Raw genomic sequence first — 9,534 nt, 5'->3', positions numbered from 1 at the left:
GGCCTAAGTATGAAGAGAATCCCATTATATTGTGACTTTGAAAGTGCTATTCGCATTTGTCACAACCCAGTGCAACACTCAAAGACGAAACATATAGCAATGAGGTATCATTTCATTAAGGATCATGTAAAAGATGGCAACGTTGAAATTCACTTCGTAAGATTTGCTGATCAATTGGCTGACATATCCACAAAAGCCTTGTCTGAAACAACCTTCAATAGAATTCTTCAACGCCTAGGAATGATGGAACTTGAATCTGTGCCAAAACCACATTCTCATCAATAAACTTCATCACTGCGAATCGGTGCGAACGCTCGCAGTAATTCATAGTCTACTGTTCATTCGCAGTCAACTTCATCACTGCGAATCGGTGAGAACGTTCGCAGTAGTTCGTGGTCCACTGTTCATTCGCAATCTACTTTAGCACTGCGAATCAGTGCGAACGTTCGTAGTAATTCGCAGAACACTGTTCATTAGTGGTTTTGTTTTTCAATATCCTTTTGTACATTATGTATATTGTTTCTTATCTTTGTTTTGTTTTTCAATCTTTTCTAATTTAATTCTTTTTTCTGAATTTTTCAAAAAAAGATCAAAAATAATTTGTTTATTTCTGTTTCTATTTTTTTAAATACAAAAATATTTTATTTTTGTTTATCTTTATTTTCACAAATCATAAAACATCAAAAATATTATGCTTCTTTTGTTAACTAACAATTTGTGCAGGGTTTGAGGCTAAATTTTTAATGATGGGGCAAGTATAGATTTTTACATCTATGTAGTAGCTAAGTGTCCTTAGAAGCATGCTGCTGCATGGTTTCTAAAGCCTCCACGACCTTATGTTAAAACCTTAATGAATCGATAACACTAATCGTTTCTTCCCAACTAGGCTATGATTTCACATAAGTCATGAGCTACCTTACTCTCATAATGAGTTAAGAGTTGTCTGCTTGGTCACTTTCATATAGTAGAGGTACTTTCGTTTCCTTAAACCACCTTACACTATTCTCCATCACGTTCGCTTCCATACAAGTAACCCTTAAGACTCTCAGCAATTACCACTGAGGTTTATGGTTGCATAACATCTGTGTTAATGATCTTAGTTTCGTTCCACCACGAACTGAGTGAAACCCAAAATTCAACACACTTAAATGAATTGACACTGAACAATTAAATGTTTAAGATTATCACCAAAGAATTAACGAATGGCACATTTGTGGTCTGTACCAAGAAATATCTTTTTCTTTTGCGAGATCTTTATAAAGTGCTCTTGTCCCAAGACATTTCTTCCCATAAGATCCAATTTTTATTTTTTTGAGATTTCTAAAACTTTCCTGACCACTCAAATATTTCCCAACCTACTCGTTCAACAGACTACATCGGTCACACGAGTACTTTATCCGAATGTTTGTACTTATATCAAGTTTCGAAGTTTGGTTGAAGATAAAACCACCCATTTTGCCTAAAGAAAAGATGTCATTCAATGTTTATTAATAAACAATTGATCGTATTTCAACGGGAAACCACACAGACACTTCTTAGTCTCTCTTGACTTCGAAGAAATAGATCTATGCTCGGGATCCACAGTTTCGTGTCTTATTAGACATCAATAGATTCCTTTAGAATTATTGATTTATTTATGTATCTTTGGCACACTCTTGCATGAAAATCCTAATGATTTTCAAAAGTCTAGTTCGTGGTTCTTACATTCAGTTTCAGGTTCGCAGTTCACCTAATATTCTCTTAAAACAAATCTCGCTTTCATATGAGACAAAGGAAATCACACTCACTGCAAAAGGGCAAAGTTGACGCAGTAATTTCATGAGGATAAGAATTGAAAAGGGAGCGTGAAATTTTTAACGGACGTTTACTTTATCATCGTATGACGTATATCTATGACATAAATAGTTGTCAAATCGTTCTTTTTCATGTGACGTTTCATTAATCGATGCAATCTCTCTCTAGATCTCTCACCTAACCAATGATATAAAAGGTTTTTGGCGCTTCATCTCACATTACCACTCACAATTCTCTCAAAGATTTCCAGCGATTCAAAAGCTCTCTACTGTTCATCATCTTCTTCCTAAAGAACTCAACAATGGCGGGCTCTTTTGAAAATCCATATGTTCAAGAACAAACAGGGCAATCTCAACTTCTTACCATTTAAACCGTATCAAAACCTGATTATTGATCTTAATCCCTGCAAATACGAAAGCCACTTGCTTGTGATCATCTAATTCCTGAAGTACTCTCTATTGATCACAACCCTAACCAATAATGAAAGTGTTCCGATGTCACTACTATCCAAAGCTTATTCTTCTACGTGCTACATAAAAGAAGAACAAATGATTACATTTGAGATCCTCAATCACAAAACCTCCATCTTCAAATCTCGATTCTGCTTTGTTTTAGGGCTTCCTCAATCGGATGACAAGATTAACCCTAACTCTGTGTCCAACGCTGCCCTATTGAAGATGTTTTACCAAATGGGATACAAAGAAACCCTAACCGTTGTATCCAAGTTTAGGAAACCAAACCTACCACCATAATGGAATGGCCTCTTCACTTTGTTGTTCAATGCCTTTTCAAAAAGAGTCATTGGATCAGATTGTGCTAGCAAGCTCTTTATGGAAATCATTTACGGTGTTTATACCGGGCTGAACATAGACTATGGTGTTGTTCTATGGAACCAAGTGATTCAAAGAACACTTTCAACAACTCGTCACAAAAATATTTCTTGTGCACGTTTTTGGTCTATCATAGTTCAAAGGGCCATCAACAAGTTGAAGATTCGATTTATGAAAGATGTCCTGATGTCTAATGTTTCAACCTTTCAAACCACTAGCATCATTGTTGCAGACACCTCTAAGTACCCTTTTTTGGTTCAATTCTTAAAGCCATGCTTTATGATGTGCCAACTGCCAACAAAATTCTTGAAGCCTATCGTAAAACCTCTACCTCAGTTGTTCGTCCTTTGACTCCTGAGATGCAGTTGATTATTGCTGACATGGATAAACCAAAGAAAAGAGGTAACAAAGGGAGTAATATGGGAGAAAAGAAAAAAGGTGATAAGGAAGGTCCATCTGAGCCTACGAACATTCCACAAAAGTGGAAAGTGAAGGCTGCTCTATCTGTAGTTGCTCCTAAAAAGCGAGAGTTAAAGAGGGTTGCTCACAAGACCAAGTCCCCCACTCCATCTTAAAGAAAACATTCGGGATCTGACACTCAGTCAGATATTCACAGTAAAGAGGACGATACTATTCACAACGAGGATGAAGAACCCGTTCGCAACGAGGTGGAAGAACATGTTCATAACGAAGAGGAGGAACCTGTTCGCAATCCAGATGTCACATCTAATCCTAAGGTAACTCCTACTCACAATTATTTCATTCCATCTCCTCCTCCTTCACCCCAAACTACAACCACTTCCATACCAATCACTATTGCATCCTGTCCTCCACCTGTTTCATCTCAACCTCAAAGTTCTATTCCTCTCTACCCCTTTATTTATTGAGTCAACCACAACTCCAAAAACATTAGTCGAACCTCCTGTTTCGGTCAACGTATTTGATGCAGGGGCTAAAACATTAGATTTTGCAACTAGTCACAATACACCACCAATCTCTCCTCTTCCCCAGAATGACTCGGACATGATTTATGGGGATGATGATGATGACTTAGCGGGTTTTACCTTTAGTCCATTCAACATCAAGACTGAAAGTGATGATGATGCTCCTGTTACTCAACACCAATTGAAGATCATCACTGAGAAGCTTGATTCGTTGATCAGATCTTCTCGTGATTCTTCTTCTGATGCTTACTCTAAGGCTACTATTGAAGCCTTTTCTTATCACTTACCAAAAAACATTAGGCCAACTTGGATAAGGCAAATAAGGTTGTTTCAGATTCTGCAGGTTTATATGGTGAAATGGCTAGCAAAATGGAAAACCTTATTTCTGATGTTAAGGCTTTTATTGCTTCCTTCCAATCATTTGCTTAGTCTAACACACGTTTGGCTAATGAGGCTACAGTTGGTTTGAAGACAACCCTACGAAAGGATAAGGAAGCTCTGGCATGCGTTCGTACTGAGTTGCAACAGGAGAATGTCGACTTCAAAGCTTCTATCTCTATGAAGCTGACAAAGCCTTCAGAGTCTCTCTTAGCTAAAAACAACCTTATGGATCATCTTGTTGCTCACACCACTATATTCAAGGTTCATCAAGCCAAACTTGATCAAGCCAACAAAGAAATCCAAGATCTTTAGTCTGAGCGCACTGTGGTCAAAAGCTGTGTTGGGGATGTGAATACTTTGCTCTCTAGCATTCTTGATTCTCATGATCCTATTCTCACCATTTCCATTCACAAGCATCTAGTTGAAAAGTTTCATCCTACTATTTCTAAGCTTAGTAGGATTGAGGTTGTTTCGGAGACTCCCATCATTCTGAAACAAGGGGGAGAAGCACAGTCTAAGAAGGGCGAACCCAAACCTTCAGCCAAGCACACTATGAAAAGCGAGATTGAGCCTAAGGGTAAAGAGAAACTTTTCAGCGATGAGCCCATCATTGAAAACAATGAAGATGAAGAACCTGATGAAGACGAACTCAAAAGGCGAAAGGCTCGCGAAACTGAACTGGATGAGCAAAAACGAATTTTAAGTGAAGCTGAACAAAAAGAGAGCAGAAAAAGAAGCTCAGGTCAAACTTAAAAGCAGGAAGCTCTTGTTTCCTGAATGGACTTTGAAACGTATTCAAAGTGAAGCTGTTGATCTACCAAGTCAATATTGGTTAGAGCCAATTGTGTCGTCTGAACTTTAGAACACACAAGATTCGCAACTGGATCTTCCAATAACTCCCAAGGCCTTCAAGTTTCGCTCTTTTGTGAAAGTTGTGAAAGTGCCATCTACTGACAGCGGAGTTGACCATCTCCTATTCTTGTTCAATCTCAAGCACATGAAGCCACAATAAGAAATGTGGAATGCGAGCAAGATAACAACAGTGAAGGTTTTTGGACCATTGAGACTGACAGTTTCCCAAATGAAAAATTTAAAGTTGTCAGATGTAACATCTGGATTTCCAGGTATTATATTTTATCATTTTTTTTGGAGTTAAGAGAGGGACTCGACGAGTTGATGCCAAGACTCGTCGAGTAGGATCGCGATTCGCTAACTAGATAAATGAAGGGACTCGACGAGTCCGTGCTGACGACTGAAACCCTAAATCCCCGGGCCTGTGCCCTATTTAAAGGACCTTATAGCCTTCATTTGCGGCTACCAGTCCAGAGAGAGATACCCTATTGATCTTGAGTGAGTTGTGAGAGAGTTTGAGCCTCTTTGATCATTTCTGGTGTGATTTTGCAAAGGAGAAAGTGTTTCCAATAAGGGGAGGTCAAGAGGATTGCATTTCAATGGGTTTTCAACTTGGATCTTCAGTTTTGAGGTAGTTATTAGATCCTATTCTTCTGTTTTGCTTAAGGGCATTGAATCTAGGGTTTTCTATACCCTTTTATGGCTTGTTTAGTTGATTATAGTGTCCCATTGAGTACTAAACTCTAGATATGGACCTTTTGAGGTCCAGAGAGCCTGAACCATTCTGCTTTTTGTGGTTCTATGGAGGAAATGGACATAGGTTGCCATGTTAGAAGGGATTTCACCAAAATAAACCTTGGGTGCAATGTATGTGTATCAAGATTCGACCTTTACGTGGTTATTGGTCATGTGGAAGTCAGATCTATAGATTAGAGAAGCAGATCTGACCTTAGGAGGTCAGATGAGTGTTGTCATGGGAGCAACTCACCGAGTTCATAAGTGGACTCGACGAGTCGAGTCGGGGTTGCCCCGCGATTTGTTGCTGAGTAACCCAAAGAGTGGAGAGGGAACTCTTCGTGCCAAGTGAGGCTTAGAAGGATTCAGAGGACCAGTATGGACTCGCCGAGTCGCCCGAGTGCACTCGACGAGTCTGGTCAAAGTTTGACCGTTGACTTCATTGACTTTTAGGGATTAGTTAATGCTTGGACTTTTGAGCCATTATAGGGGTAGAATGATCTTTTACCCTTCTTAGAGAACTTAGAGGGGAATTAGTCTAGCCTTTGAAAGTTATATTGATTAGAGTAATTATTTATGTGATTAGGCGGAGACTAGTTCAGTATTTCCGAGTTCGAGATCCTTCGAGATTTCCTGAGGTGAGTCTTCTCACTATACTTTACCTTGAGTGGTAATTAGAGTTATGTGATAGAGTATCTTGTATGCTATTTATGTGATGTGTTGCACCACATTATTTCTATGTGATTTATGTTGTGTGTATATCAGAGTTTACAGAGTTAGGACTGGAAGGTCCACAGAGTTAGGACCAGAGGGTCCACAGAGTAAGGGCCAAAGGGCCCACAAAGTTATAGCCTCGAGTGACTATTATGTGTTATATGTGGTATTTTGGGGAACTCACTAAGCATTTATGCTTACAATGTTGTGTTATGTGTTTCAGGTACCAGTGAGGATCGCGGGAAGGCGCCAACATGATCAGTACACACATGAGGAGTTTTTATACATTATGATCTTGGGTTGTGTTTCTATGGATTGATATGTGATACAATGAGATTTTTATAATATTTATGAATGAAAGTATGTTTTTAAAAATGTGAAAAATTGTTTGAAAAATTACGGTGTTACATTAGAGGTTCTGTAAGTCAAGTTCATGAGTTCACTCTTGCAGACCTGCCATATCTCAACCCGTACGATTGGATCATGCTCTACAACCTGCTTATTAGAGATGAACAGATGTATGAGCCTGCTATTTCTCATCTTAAATAAATGATATCTTTCAACATTCAGGAAGTTGGTAATATGGATGTGGAAGTAGTTGTTGTGTTGCGAAAGAAGCCCAATGTTCTCCTTAAAGAATCTCCTGAAGTGTTTGAGAAGTTGAAAATTAGGAAGACTTACAAAGAAGGATGGTATGTGGTATTTTAGCCTAGACAACAAAGTAATGCAGAGTTTCACAAGTCTTGTTTTCATCTCCCTGATAAACACTTGTACTCTACCTCTTGTCTTGAGTATATTTTGGACATGGTCAAGAAGTTCAAGGGCAATAGCAAAGGAGATTTGAAATGCTTCTCTAATATGATTTTTGTTGGATTGGTGTCTAAGTCCATAACTATTTTGGTATGTACTTGACCCAATGGTGCATGGTCCTTTTGGGTTGCCTTCACCAAAGCAACTTGATTGGAGAAATAAATAAAGAGAGAGAGGTTATTATGATTTATTAATTTATTATAAGAATAATATATTAAAGGAGAAATCATATTTGTTTAATTAATATTGGTCAATAATTAATTAGGAATTAATTTTGTGATCAAGTGTAATTAATTAAACTAGAGGGGCTGATTTGTAATTATGTGATAGTTACAAAATAAGGTAAGTATTATCTTAAATATAGGGTGAATGAATTTAAGGAGATAATGCCTTAGAATTCGACTAGGATAAGGGTTTCTAAGACTTATCTTATGGTTACTTGGTGGGCAAGCAACTAGATAAGGATAAGGACTAAAACCCTAATCTTTACACCTATATAAACCCCCTAAGGCTCGTGAATTCATCTAAGCCTTCCCAAGAAGTCCTAAGGACGAATTCCTACCTCTCTCCTCTCTCTTTATACCTTCTCCATTTGCTCTTGGTGTTTGTAAGCCATTAGAGGAGTGACACTTGTGACTCTAAGCATTCCAAAGTCAATTCAAGGAGGAATTGGGATTGTTATTGCTACATAACAATCAAGGTAACATCTTTAACCTAATTATATGTTAATATCGGTTTCCATATGCTAGAATTAGGGTTTATAGTCTTGGATTCAAAGCATGTACAATAGAGAAACCTAGATCCAAGCATTAGGGTTTGTTTGAGCACATAGGATGTCTTATGACCAAAACCCATCAGTGGTATCAGAGCCTAGGATGGTTTCAATTGTATTGATGCATTGTATATCTAAAAAAATTCGTTTTTTTGGTGTTCAAGAGGCTGGACTCACCGAGTCCATAGCTGAACTCGCCGAGTCCAGGGTGACTCGACGAGTCCAGGCTTGACTCGACGAGTCAACTCGTCAGATAGTGCTTATCTCGGGATTTCTTGTTGTTTTTGCATATGGATAGTTACCTTATCATGTTAGATCAATATTAATCCGATTATATGATATATTTGACTATATTTTTGATCTAATTGAAGATATTTATCAATTAATAAGATAATTGTTTCCTTATAAGATAATTGATTAATTATTTTGAGTAAATTGACAAATTGTTTTGCAAGAAATCATTAAACAAATCAAATATGGATAATTATGTAATTAAATGTTAGTTTAGATTATTTGTTATTTGATCCTCGTTGTTATGAAAAGTTTCATATTTTGCCCTTTAGGTTTTATAGTTTAAATTTGAACCCAAAAGTTTTGTTGTTTTGAAATTTAAATAGTTGAAACCCTAATGTTTTTGAAGTGTTTCAAAACTTGCCCTCAAGTTTTGGAATTTAAAAGTTGATTAAAAGTTAATTAGGAATGTTAAATTCTAAAACCCTAGTAATGTTTTGAAAAGTTCAAATACACCCTTATGGTTTTATTAATTAATTAAGGAGTATAATTATAAGAGATTTAATAAATCCATAAAAGTTTAGGTTAACCATTTAATTGAATTAAAAGTGTAATTGTTAAAGTTAACCACATAGTATTTTAAAAGTGTAAAATGCACCCTATACTATATATAACATTAAAAGTCTACCATTATATATATGTATGAGTAAAAGTCATTCTTACCGTTAGTAGGCCTCATTCACGAAGCTGGTCTATAAGGGGTGTTTAAGGAAATTGCGTATAAAATGGCGATTGACTGGGTATCCACTCTTACCCACCGCACTCTTGACTAGTGGAGGGTCGTTAGCCGAACGGGTAGGATAGGACGAAACCTTCCATTATAAGTATAATGAAATACAAAGTAACTAAATGTTTTGCAAATTCCCAATCTTAGTTACTTAGGCAAAAGTGAATTGATGCAATTCCATGAAATTACACTTTGTGCCCTTGCGAAGACGTTAGTGGAGCATGTGTGGTTTACCGGCACACTAAATGGTTCTAAGAAAAGGTAGCAAAGGGTGACTCAATGTTTGTCATAGTTCGGTGGAGCGTGTGTGGTTTACCGGCACATCGAATAGGTGACTGTAACATGTGAGGGCACCATGTAACTTTTCATGGTTATTCACACCCGCTTTGTGATCCTCGGCATCCCAGTCACAAACAAGAGGAGCATATCAAGATTTAAACATGCCATTGAAATGTTCAATGAATCTCAAAGGATCTAGGAGTTTTCATTTTTCGTTTTTCATGGTGGAAATTAGTGAATCGTCATTCACTTACCTTCAAATATTCTGCAACTAGATTACGGCATCCCTTTTCTAGGTTGTAGCGTATTGTGTTGGGTCCTAGCCTTAGTATCTCATTTGGGTGATTTACTAAGGACTCAATCAATCAATCAACTAACTTGAATTTGTTTCTCCCGTTTTGTAGA

The sequence above is a fragment of the Lactuca serriola genome, chromosome 2 (genome assembly GCF_051521515.1).
Source record: "Lactuca serriola cultivar US96UC23 chromosome 2, Lser_US96UC23_V15, whole genome shotgun sequence".
Lineage (NCBI taxonomy): Eukaryota > Viridiplantae > Streptophyta > Magnoliopsida > Asterales > Asteraceae > Lactuca > Lactuca serriola.
This window is presented reverse-complemented; position numbering follows the sequence as displayed.